Below are 12,936 nucleotides of genomic sequence, written 5' to 3'. Positions count from 1 at the left end.
GTCTGCGTCTTTCGGCCGAAACTACGAAAAAGTCTCATTTGCTATCCGTAAGACTCAAAGCCCGATAGCATGCAGTGGCTTGCGCCATCATTATCACCTTCCCTGGAGATGTCAAGGTCTTCCGGCCAAGACTGCGAAAAAATCTCATTTGCTATCCAGAAGACTCAAAGCCCGATAGCATGCAGTGACTAACTTCGTGACCTACACCTATCCCAAAGATATTTGCGTCTACCGGCCGAGACTTCGATAAAGTCTCATTTGCTATCCATAAGACTCAAAGCCCAATAGCATGCATTGACTAACATCGTCGTCTGCACCTTTCCCAGAGATGTAAGCGTCTTTCGGCCGAGACTGCGAAAAAGTCTAATTTTCTATCCGTAAGACACAAAGCCCGATAGCATGCAGTGACTAACGTCGTCACCTACACATTTCCCGGAGATGTTAGCGTCTTCCGGCCGAGACTTCGATAAAGTCTCATTTGCTATCCATAAGACTCAAAACCTGATAGCATGCGATGATAAACATCGTCACCTTCACCTTTCCTCAGGATGTCAACGTCTTCTGATCTAGATAGCGAAAAAGTCTCATTTGCTATCCGTATGACTCAAAGCCCAATAGCAAGCAGCCACAAACATCATCATCAACACCTTCCCCATAGATGTCAGCATCTTCTGGCAGAGACTACAAAAAAGAATCATTTGCTATCCATAAGACTCAAAGCTCAATAGCATCCAGTGAATATCGTCGTCACCTGCACCTTTCCCGAAAATGTCAGCATTTTCTGGCCGAGACTGAGAAAAAGTCACTTTCGCTATACATAAGACTCAAAGCCCGATCGCATGAAGAAACTAATGTCGTCACCTGCACCTTCCTAGGAGATGTCAGCGTTTTCCAGCTGAGACTGCGAAAAAGTCTTATTTTCTATCCGTCAGACTCAAAGCCCGATAGCATGTCGTGGGGAACATCGTCATCATCACCTTCCCCGAAGATGTCAGAGTCTTCAAGTCGAGACTGTGAAATAGTCTCATTTGCTATTCATAAGACTCAAAGCCCAATAGCATATAGTGCCTAACGTCGTCACCTGCACCTCTCCCGGAGATGTTTGCGTCTTCCGGCCGAGACTTTGATAAAGTCTCATTTGCTATCCATAAGACTCAAAGCCCAATAGCATGCAGTGACTAACATCGTCACCTGCACCTTTCCCAGAGATGTAAGCCTCTTTCGGCCGAGACTGCGAAAAAGTCTAATTTTCTATCCGTAAGACACGAAGCCCGATAGCATGCAGTGACTAACGTCGTCACCTACACATTTCCCGGAGATGTTAGCGTCTTCCGGCCGAGACTTCGATAAAGTCTCATTTGCTATCCATAAGACTCAAAACCTGATAGCATGCGATGACAAACATCGTCACCTTCACCTTTCCCGAGGATGTCAACGTCTTCTGATCGAGACAGCGAAGAAGTCTCATTTGCTATCCGTATGACTCAAAGCCCAATAACAAGCAGCCACAAACATCATCATCTACACCTTCCCCGTAGATGTCAGCATCTTCTGGCAGAGACTACAAAAAAGAATCATTTGCTATCCATAAGTCTCAAAGCCCAATAGCATCCAGTGACTATCATCGTCACCTGCACCTTTCCCGAAGAAGTCAGCATTTTCCGGCCGAGACTAAGAAAAAGTCACGTTCGCTATACATAAGACTCAAAGCCCGATCGCATGCAGTGACTAATGTCGTCACCTGCACCTTCCTAGGAGATGTCAGCGTTTTCCAGCCGAGACTGCGAAAAAGTCTTATTTGCTATACGTCAGACTCAAAGCCCGATAGCATGTCGTGGGGAATGTCGTCATCATCACCTTCCCCGAAGATGTCAGAGTCTTCCAGTCGAGACTGTGAAATAGTCTCATTTGCTATTCATAAAACTCAAAGCCCAATAGCATATAGTGCCTAACGTCGTCAGCTGCACCTCTCCCGGAGATGTTTGCGTCTTCCGGCCGAGACTTTGATAAAGACTCATTTGCTATCCATAAGACTCAAATCCCGATAGCATGCAATGACTAAAATCGTCACCTGTACCTTTTCCGAGGACATCAACGTCTTCCGACCGAGACAGCGAAAAAGTCTCATTTGCTATCCGTAAGACTCAAAGCCCAATAGCAAGCAGTCACAAACGTCATCATCAGCACCTTTCCCGGAGATGTCAGCATCTTCCGGCCGAGATTGCCAAAAAGTCACATTTGCTATCCATCAGACTCAAAGCCCAATAGCATCCAGTGACCATCATTGTAACCTGCACCATTCCCGAAGATGTCAGCATTTTCCGGCCGAGATTGCGAAAAAGTCTCATTCGATATGCGTTGGACTCAAAGCCCGATAGCATGCAGTGACTAACGCCGTCACAAACACCTTTCACGGAGATATCAGTGTGTTCCGACAAAGACTATGAAAAATGTCATTTGCTATCCGTAAGACTCAAAGTCCGATAGCATGCAGTGACCAATGTTGTCACCAGCACCTTTCCCAGATATGTCTGCGTCTTTCGGCCGAAACTGCGAAAAGGTCTCATTTGCTATCCGTAAGACTCAAAGCCCGATAGCATGCAGTGGCTTACGTCATTAGTTGCACCTTCCTAGGAGATGTCAGCGTCTTCCGGCCGAGACTGCGAAAGAGTCTCATTTGCTATCCGTAAGTCTCAAAGCCCGATAACATGTCGTGAGGAACGTCGTCATCAGCACCATCCCCGAAGATGTCAGAGTCTTCCGGCCGAGACTGTGAAATAGTCTCATTTGCTATTCGTAAGACTCAAAGCCCAATAGCATATATTGCCTAACGTCGTCACCTGCACCTTTCCTGGAGATTTTTGTGTCTTCCGGTTGAGATTGCAAAAAAGTATCATTTGCTATCCGTGAGACTCAAAGCCCGATAACATGCAGTGACTAACGTCATCACCTACACCTTCCTAGGAGATGTCAGCGTCTTCCGGCCGAGACTGTGAAAAAGTCTAATTTGCTATCCATAAGACTCAAAGCCTGATAGCATGTCGTGAGGAACGTCGTCATCAGCACCTTCCCCGAAGATGTCACAGTCTTCCGGCCGAGACTGTGAAATAGTCTCATTTGCTATTCGTAAGACTCAAAGCCTAATAGCATATATTGCCTAACGTCGTCACCTGCACCTTTCCTGGAGATTTTTGTGTCTTCCGGTCGAGATTGCGAAAAAGTATCATTTGCTATCCGTAAGACTCAAAGCCCGATAACATGCAGTGACTAACGTCATCACCTACACCTTCCTAGGAGATGTCAGCGTCTTCCGGCCGAGACTGTGAAAAAGTCTCATTTGCTATCCGTAAGACTCAAAGCCCAATAGCATCCAGTGACTATTGTCGTCACCTGCACCTTTCTCAAAGATGTCAGCATTTTCTGACCGAGACTGCGAAAAAGTCTCATTCGATATCCGTAAGACTCAAAGCCTGATAGCATGCAGTGACTAACGCCGTCACCAGCACCTTTCCCGGAGATATCAGTGTGTTCCAACCAAGACTGCAAAAAATGTCATTTGCTATCCGTAAGACTCAAAGCCCGATAACATGCAGTGACTAATGTTGTCACCAGCACCTTTCCCAGAGATGTTCGCGTCTTTCGGCCGAAACTGCGAAAAGGTCTCATTTGCTATCCGTAAGACTCAAAGCCCGATAGCATGCAGTGGCTTACGTCATCACTTGCACCTTCCTAGGAGATGTCAGCATCTTCCGGCCGAGACTGCGAAAGAGTCTCATTTGCTATCCGTAAGACTCAAAGCCCGATAACATGTCGTGAGGAACATCGTCATCAGCACCTTCCCCGAAGATGTCAGAGTCTTCCGGCCAAGACTGTGAAATAGTCTCATTTTCAATTCGTAAGAGTCAAAGCCCAATAGCATATATTGCCTAACGTCGTCACCTTCACCTTTCCTGGAGATTTTTGTGTCTTCCGGCCGAGATTGCAAAAAAGTATCATTTGCTATCCGTAAGACTCAAAGCCCGATAACATGCAGTGACTAACGTCATCACCTACACTTTCCAAGGATATGTCAGCATCTTCCGACCGAGACTGTGAAAAAGTCTAATTTGCTATCCGTAAGCCTCAAAGCCTGATAGCATGTCGTGAGGAACGTCGTCATCAGCACCTTCCCCGAAGATGTCAGAGTCTTCCGGCCAAGACTGTGAAATAGTCTCATTTGCTATACGTAAGACTCAAAGCCCAATAGCATGTCGTGAGGAACGTCGTCATCAGCACCTTCCTAGGAGATGTCAGCGTCTTCCGGCCGAGACTGTGAAAAAGTCTCATTTGCTATCCGTAAGACTCAAAGCCCAATAGCATCCAGTGACTATCGTCGTCACCTGCACCTTTCTTGAAGATGTCAGCATTTTTCGGCCGAGACTGCGAAAAAGTCTCATTCGATATCCGTAAGACTCAAAGCCCGATAGCATGCAGTGACTAACACCGTCACAAACACCTTTCTCGGAGATATCAGTGTGTTCCGACCGAGACTGCAAAAAATCGCATTTGCTATCCGTGAGACTCAAAGCCCGATAGCATGCAGTGACAAATGTTATCACCAGCACCTCTCCCAGAGATGTCTGCGTCTTTCGGCTGAAACTGCAAAAAATCCTCATTTGCTATCCATAATACTCAAAGCCCGATAGCATCCAGTGGCATACATCATCACTACCACCTTCCCCGGAGATATCAGGGTCTTTCGGCCGAGACTGCGAAAAAGTCTCATTTGCTATCCGTAAGACTCAAAGCCCGATAGCATGCAGTGACTAACTTCGTGACCTACCCCTTTCCCAGAGATGTTTGTGTCTTCCGGCCGAGACTTCGATAAAGTCGCATTTGCTATCCATAAGACTCAAAGCCCCATAGCATGCAGTGACGAACATCGTCACCTGCACCTTTCCCGGAGAGGTCAGCGTCTTTCGGCCGAGACTGTGAAAAAGTCTTATTTGCTATCCGTCAGACTCAAAGCCCGATAGCATGCTGTGACGAACATCGTCACCTGGACCTTTCCCGGAGATGTCAGCGTCTTTCGGCCGAGACTGCAAAAAAGTCTAATTTTCTATCCTTAAGACTCAAAGTCCGATAGCATGCAGTGACTAACGTCGTCACCTTCACCTTTCCCGGAGATGTTAGCGTCTTCCGGCCGAGACTTCGATAAAGTCTCATTTGTTATCCACAAGACTCAAAGCATGATAGCATGCGATGACAAACATCGTCACCTTCACCTTTCCCGAGGATGTCAACGTCTTCCGACCGAGACAGCGAAAAAGTCTCATTTGCTATCCGTATGACTCCAAGCCCAATAGCAAGCAGTCACAAACGTCATGATCTTCACCTTCCCCATAGATGTCTGCATCTTCCGGCCGAGACTGCGAAAAAGTCGCATTTGCTATCAATAAGACTCAAAGCCCAATAGCATCCAGTGACTATCGTCGCCACGTGCAACTTTCCCGAAGATGTAAGCATTTTCTGGCAAAGACTGCAAAAATGTCTCATTCGCTATTCGTAAGACTTAAAGCCCGATCGCATGCAGTGACTAACGTCGTCACCTCCACCTTCTTAGGAGATGTCAACGTCTTCCGTCCGAGACTGCGAAAAAGTCTCATTCGCTATCCGTAAGACTCAATGTCCGATAGCATGCAGTGACAAACGTCGTCACCTACACCTTTCCCGGAGGTGTTAGCGTCTTCCGGCCGAGACTTCGATAAAGTCTCATTTGCTATCCATTAGACTCAAAGCCTGATAGCATGCGATGACAAATATCGTCACCTTCACCTTTCCTGAGGATGTCAATGTCTTCCGACCGAGACAGCGAAAAAGTCTCATTTGCTATCCGTATGACTCACGACATGTTATCGGGCTTTGAGTCTTACGGATAGGAAATGAGACTTTTTCGCAGTCTCGGCCAGAAGACGCTGAGATCTCCTAGGAAGGTGCTGATGACGACGTTCCTCACTGCATGCTATCGGGCTTTGAGTCTAACGGATAGCAAATGAGACTTTTTCACAGTCTCGGCCGAAAGACACTGACATCTCCGGGAAAGGTGCAAGTGACGACGTTAGTCACTATATGCTATTGGGCTTTGAGTCTTACGGATAGCAAATGAGACTATTTCACAGTCTCAGCAGGAAGACTCTGACATCTTCGGGGAAGGTGCTGATGACGATGTTCCCCACGACATGTTATCGTGCTTTGAGTCTTACGGATAGGAAATGAGACTTTTTTGCAGTCTCGGCCGGAAGATGCTGACATCTTCGGGGAAGGTGTAGATGATGATGTTTGTGTCTGCTTGCTATTGGGCTTTGAGTCATATAGATAGCAAATGAGACTTTTTCGCTGTCTCGATCGGAAGATGTTGACATCCTCGGGAAAGGTGAAGCTTACGATGTTAGTCACTGCATGCTATCAGACTTTGAGTCATATGGATAGCAAATGAGACTTTATCAAAGTCTCAGCCGGAAGACGCTAACATCTCCGGGAAAGGTGTAGATGACGACGTTAGTCACTGCATGCTTTTGGGCTTTGAGTCTTACGGATAGAAAATTAGACCTTTTCGCAGTCTCGGCCGAAATACGCTGACATCTTCTGGAAAAGTGCAGGTGACGATGTTAGTCACTGCATGCTATCGGGGTTTGAGTCTTATGGATAGCAAATGAGACTTTATCAAAATCTCGGCCGGAAGACGCAAACATCTCTAGGAAAGGTGTAGGTCACGAAGTTAGTCACTGCATGCTATCGGGCTTTGGGTCTTACGGATAGCAAATGAGAATTTTTCGCAGTCTCGGCTGGAAAACACTGACTTCTTCGGGAAAGGTGCAGGTGATGACGTTAGTCACTGCATGTTATCGGGCTTTGAGTTTTACGGATAGCAAATGAGACTTTTTCGCAGTCTCGGCCGGGAGACGCTGAGATCTCCTAGGAAGGTGCTGATGACGACGTTCCTCACTGCATGCTATCGGGCTTTGAGTCTAACGGTTTGCAAATGAGACTTTTTCGCAGTCTCGGCTAGAAACACTGACATCTCCTAGGAAGGTGCAGGTGACGACGTTAGTCAGTGCATGCGATCGGGCTTTCAGTATTACGGATAGCGAATCAGACTTTTTCGCAGTCTCGGCCGGAAAATGCTGACATCTTCGGGAAAGGTGCTGGTGATGACGATAGTCACTGGATGCTATTGGGCTTTGAGTCTTACAGATAGCAAATGAGACTTTTTCGCAGTCTCGGCCGGAAGACGCAAACATCTCCGGGAAAGGTGCAAGTGACGACGTTAGTCACTATATGCTATGGAGCTTTGAGTCTTACGGATAGCAAATGAGACTATTTCACAGTCTCAGCAGGAAGACTCTGACATCATCGGGGAAGGTGCTGATGACGATGTTCCCCACAACATGTTATCAGGCTTTGAGTCTTACGGATAGGAAATGAGACTTTTTCGCAGTCTCAGCCGGAACACGCTGAGATCTCCTAGGAAGGTGCTGATGACGACGTTCCTCACTGCATGCTATCGGGCTTTGAGTCTAACGGATAGCAAATGAGACTTTTTCACAGTCTCGGCCGAAAGACACTGACATATCCGGGAAAGGTGCAGGTGACGATGTTCGTTACTGCATGCTGTTGGGCTCTGAGTCTGACGGATAGCAAATAAGACTTTTTCGCAGTCTCGGCCGAAAGACGCTGACATCGCTGGGAAAGGTGCAGGTGACGATATTCGTCACTGCATGCTATCGGGCTTTGAGTCTTATTTATAGCAAATGCGACTTTATCGAAGTCTCGGTTGGAAGACGCAAACATCTCTGGGAAAGGTGTAGGTCACGAAGTTAGTCACTTCATGCTATCGGGCTTTGAGTCTTCCGGATAGCAAATGAGACTTTTTCGCAGTCTCGACCGAAAGACCTTGACATCTCCGGGGAAGGTGCTAGTGATGACGTAAGCCACTGCATGCTATTGGGCTTTGAGTCTTACGGATAGCAAATGAGACTTTTTTGCAGTCTCGGCCGGAAGATGCTGACATCTCCTAGGAAGGTACAGCTGACGACGTTAGTCACTGCATGCGATCGGGCTTTGAGTCTTACGAATAGCGAATGAGACTTTTTTGCAGTCTCGGCCGGAAAATGCTGACATCTTCGGGAAAGGTGCAAGTGACAACGATAGTCACTGGATGCTATTAGGCTTTGAGTCTTATGGATAGCAAATGAGACTTTTTTGCAGTCTCGGCCGGAAGATGCTGACATCTACGGGGAAGGTGTAGATGATGATGTTTGTGGCTGCTTGCTATTGGGCTTTGAGTCATACGGATAGCAAATGAGACTTTTTCGCTGTCTCGATCGGAAGACGTTGACATCCTCGGGAAAGGTGAAGGTGACGATGTTTGTCATCGCATGCTATCAGGCTTTGAGTCTTATGGATAGCAAATGAGACTTTATCGAAGTCTCGGCTGGAAGACGCTAACATATCCAGGAAAGGTGTAGGTGACGACGTTTGTCAATGCATGCTATCGGACATTGAGTCTTACGGATAGAAAATGAGACTTTTTCGCAGTCTCGGACGGGAGACGCTGACATCTCCTAGGAAGGTGCAGGTGACGACGTTAGTCACTGCATGCGATCGGGCTTTGAGTCTTACGGATAGCAAATGTGACTTTTTCGCAGTCTCGGCCGGAAAATGCTGACATCTTCGGGAAAGGTGCAGGTGACGACGATAGTCACTGGATGCTATTGGGCTTTGAGTCTTATGTATAGCAAATGTGACTATCGTCGTCAAAGCCCAATAGCATCCAGTGACTATCGTCGTCACCTGCACCTTTCCCGAAGATGTCAGCATTTTCCGTCCGAGAATGAGAAAAAGTCACATTCGCAATACATAAGACTCATAGCCCGATCGCTTGCAGTGACTAACGTCGTCACCTACACCTTCCTAGAAGATGTCAGTGTCTTCCATCCGAGACTACGAAAAAGTCTCATTTGCTATCCGTAAGACTCAATGTCCGATAGCATGCAGTGACAAACGTCGTCACCTACACCTTTCCCGGATATGTTAGCGTCTTCTTGCCGAGACTTCGATAAAGTCTCATTTGCTATCCATAAGACTCAAAGCCTGATAGCATGCGATGACAAACACCGTCACCTTCACCTTTCCCGAGGATGTCAACGTCTTCCGATCGAGACAGCGAAAAAGTCTCATTTGCTATCCGTATGACTCAAAGCCCAATAGAAGCAGCCATAAACATCATCATCTACACCTTCCCCGTAGATGTCAGCATCTTCTGGCCGAGACGGCAAAAAAGTCTCATTTGCTATCCATAAGACTCAAAGCCTAATAGCATCCAGTGATTATCGTTGTCACCTGCACCTTTCCCGAAGATGTGAGCATTTTCCGGCCGAGACTGCGAAAAAGTCTCATTCGCTATCCGTAAGACTCAAAGCCCGATCGCATGCAGTGACTAATGTCGTCACCTGTACCTTCCTAGGAGATGTCAGCATCTTCCGGCCGAGACTGCAAAAAAGTCTCATTTGCTATCCGTATGACTCAAAGCACAATAGCAAGCAGCCATAAACATCATCATCTACACCTTCCCCGTAGATGTCAGCATCTTCCGGCCGAGACTGCAAAAAACTCTCATTTGATATCCATAAGAATCAAAGCCCAATAGCATCCAGTGACTATCATCGTCACCTGCACCTTCCCCGAAGAAGTCAGCATTTTCCGGCCGAGACTGAGAAAAAGTCACATTCTCTATACATAAGACTCAAAGCCCGATCGCATGCACTGACTAACGTCGTCACCTGCACCTTCCTAGGAGATGTCAGCGTCTTCCAGCCGAGATTGCGAAAAAGTCTCATTTGCTATCCGTAAGACTCAAAGACCGATAGCATGCAGTGAGGAACGTCGTCATCAGCACCATCCTATGAGATCTCTGCGTCTTCCGGCCGAGACTGCGAAAAAGTCTTATTTGCTATCCATCTGACTCAAAGCCCGATAGCATGTCATGGGGAACGTCGTCATCATCACCTTCCCCGAAGATGTCTGAGTCTTCCAGCCGAGACTGTGAAGTAGTCTCATTTGCTATTCATAAGACTCAAAGCCCAATAGCATATAGTGCCTAACGTCGTCACCTGCACCTTTTCCGAGGATATCAACGTCTTCCGACCGAGAGAGCGAAAAAGTCTCATTTGCTATCCGTAAAACTCAAAACCCAATAGCAAGAAGTCACAAACGTCATCATCAGCACCTTTCCCGGAGATGTCAGCATCTTCCAGCCGAGACTGCAAAAAAGTCTAATTTGCTATCCATCAGACTCAAAGCCCAATAGCATCCAGTGACCATCGTTGTCACCTGCACCATTCCCGGAGATGTCAGCATTTTCCGGCCGAGACTGTAAAAAAGTTTCATTCGATATCCGTAAGACTCAAAGCCCGATAGCATGTAGTGACTAACGCCGTCACCAGCACCTTTCCGGGAGATATCAGTGTGTTCCGACCGAGACTGCGAAAAATGTCATTTGTTATCCGTAAGACTCAAAGCCCGATAGCATGCAGTGACTAATGTTGTCACCAGCACCTTTCCCAGATATGTCTGCGTCTTTCGGCCGAAACTACGAAAAGGTCTCATTTGCTATCAGTAAGACTCAAAGCCCGATAGCATGCAATGGCTTACGTCATCACTTGCACCTTCTTAGGAGATGTCAGCGTCTTCCGGCCGAGACTGCGAAAAAGTCTCATTTGATATCCGTAAGACTCAAAGCCCGATAACATGTCGTGAGGAACGTCGTCATCAGCACCTTCCCCGAAGATGTCAGAGTCTTCCGGCCGAGACTGTGAAATAGTCTCATTTGCTATTCGTAAGACTCAAAGCCCAATATCAAATATTGCGTAACGTCGTCACCTACACCTTTCCTGGAGATTTTTGTGTCTTCCGGCCGAGATTGCGAAAAAGTATCATTTGCTATCCGTAAGACTCAAAGCCCGATAACATGCAGTGACTAACATCATCACCTACACCTTCCTAGGAGATGTCAGCGTCTTTCGGCCGAGACTGTGAAAAAGTCTAATTTTCTATCCGTAACACTCAAAGCCCGATAGCATGTCGTGAGGAACGTCGTCATCAGCACCTTCCTCGAAGATGTCAGAGTCTTCCGACCGAGACTGTGAAATAGTCTTATTTGCTATTCGTAAGACTCAAAACCCAATAGCATATATTTCCTAACGTCGTCACCTGCACCTTTCCTAGAGATTTTTGTGTCTTCCGGCCGAGATTGCGAAAAAGTATCATTTGCTATCCGTAAGACTCAAAGCCCGATAACATGCAGTGACTAACGTCATCACCTACACCTTCCTAGGAGATGTCAGCGTCTTCCGGCCGACACTGTGAAAAAGTCTAATTTGCTATCCGTAAGACTCAAACCCCGATAGCAAGTCGTGAGGAACGTCGTCCTTAGCACCTTCCCCGAAGATGTCAGAGTCTTCCGGCCGAGACTGTGCAATAGTCTCATTTGCTATTCTTAAGACTCAAAGCCCAATAGCATATAGTGACTAACGTCGTTGATCGAGGCCGTACCCGAATCAAATAAACATGAAAATGCAGTAACTAGGAAGTGATCCTAGGTCGTTTCCCAACGAGCAGTGACAAACCAAATGTTCATAATATACTTGCAGTAACAGTAACGATTGGGGGGGTTTGTTTGTTTTGTGATTAAAGAGCAGAACAAGTAAACTGGAATACGAAACTACTAATATTAAAAACGGGTTGTTTCCTCTGATTCAGAAGCCATTCTCTTATCCTGGGTTATGGAGAATTTGTCCCTAACAGTCAACCACTTAATCCAACCCTATTTCAATTTACTAAGCGAAAATCAACTTAGGGTTTTCAATACGTGATTAGGCACCACATACACCAGTTAGCCCTTCGTCCATTAAGCATGAACGCAAGTTAGGCTCAGAGGCAATTAATCGAACACGAAGCGTGCACTGATTAATATTCACGAATTTGGGATAACTGGTGAAGGGAAAACTGCCAGGAAACCACATTACAAGCGAAACCTCAAAGAGAGTTGGGCTTCATCCTCATAAGGAAACAACACCAGAAAATCTAGCCTTCCATGGATTCAAACAGAAAACGCAAATGAAACATGAAGCAGAAACGTAAATAAACAGAAACATAAATGAACAAAAACATAAATGAACAGAAATGTAGACGAAACAGAAACGTAAATGAGAGTAGAAGAAGAAGCAAGAACGAAATTGTAATTAGAAGTAGAAAACGTAAAATTGCATTATGTGAACAGTAGCATCAAAGCAGAAAACGTAAACCCTAAAACAAAAGCTCTGAATAATGAATAGCATAACAGAATGCCTTGCACGAATCCCAAATGCATATATAATAATTGCGATTCTGATAACCGGAGCAAAAGTTATGGCCGTTTGAAGTTTTGACAAACACAAAATTTGCTAGTTTTTTGGAACTTTCAAAGCTGACCAAACTAAAGGCTCTAGCTATTTTTCTCACAAAATATGGATTAAAAGAAGTTACCACAAAAAAATTCAGCCAAAAATAACAACCCTAGCTACTAAAACAAAAAATCTCAAATAATTCAGCATGGGTGGTCGCTAAAATCCGTCTCTAATTGATTTCTACTACTACTCTGTTTTTGCCGCAAGCACAATCTTCACAGCAAAACACCCAAGACTGAAACAGGGGAAACGCTTAATGGAAAAACTGAAACAGAACACACATTAAACAAAATACCAGGACACTAAACAACACTAACACACCTACTAACACAATACTAACAATTAAACATAAAACACGAAAGGATTAAACACACAACACTAGCTAGCTATTATGAACCTTTGGACACTGCTCCCCGGCAACGGCGCCAAATTTGATCGAGGCCGTACCCGA

Source organism: Glycine soja, chromosome 9 (genome assembly GCF_004193775.1).
Source record: "Glycine soja cultivar W05 chromosome 9, ASM419377v2, whole genome shotgun sequence".
Lineage (NCBI taxonomy): Eukaryota > Viridiplantae > Streptophyta > Magnoliopsida > Fabales > Fabaceae > Glycine > Glycine soja.
Note: the sequence above shows the minus strand (reverse complement) of the source record.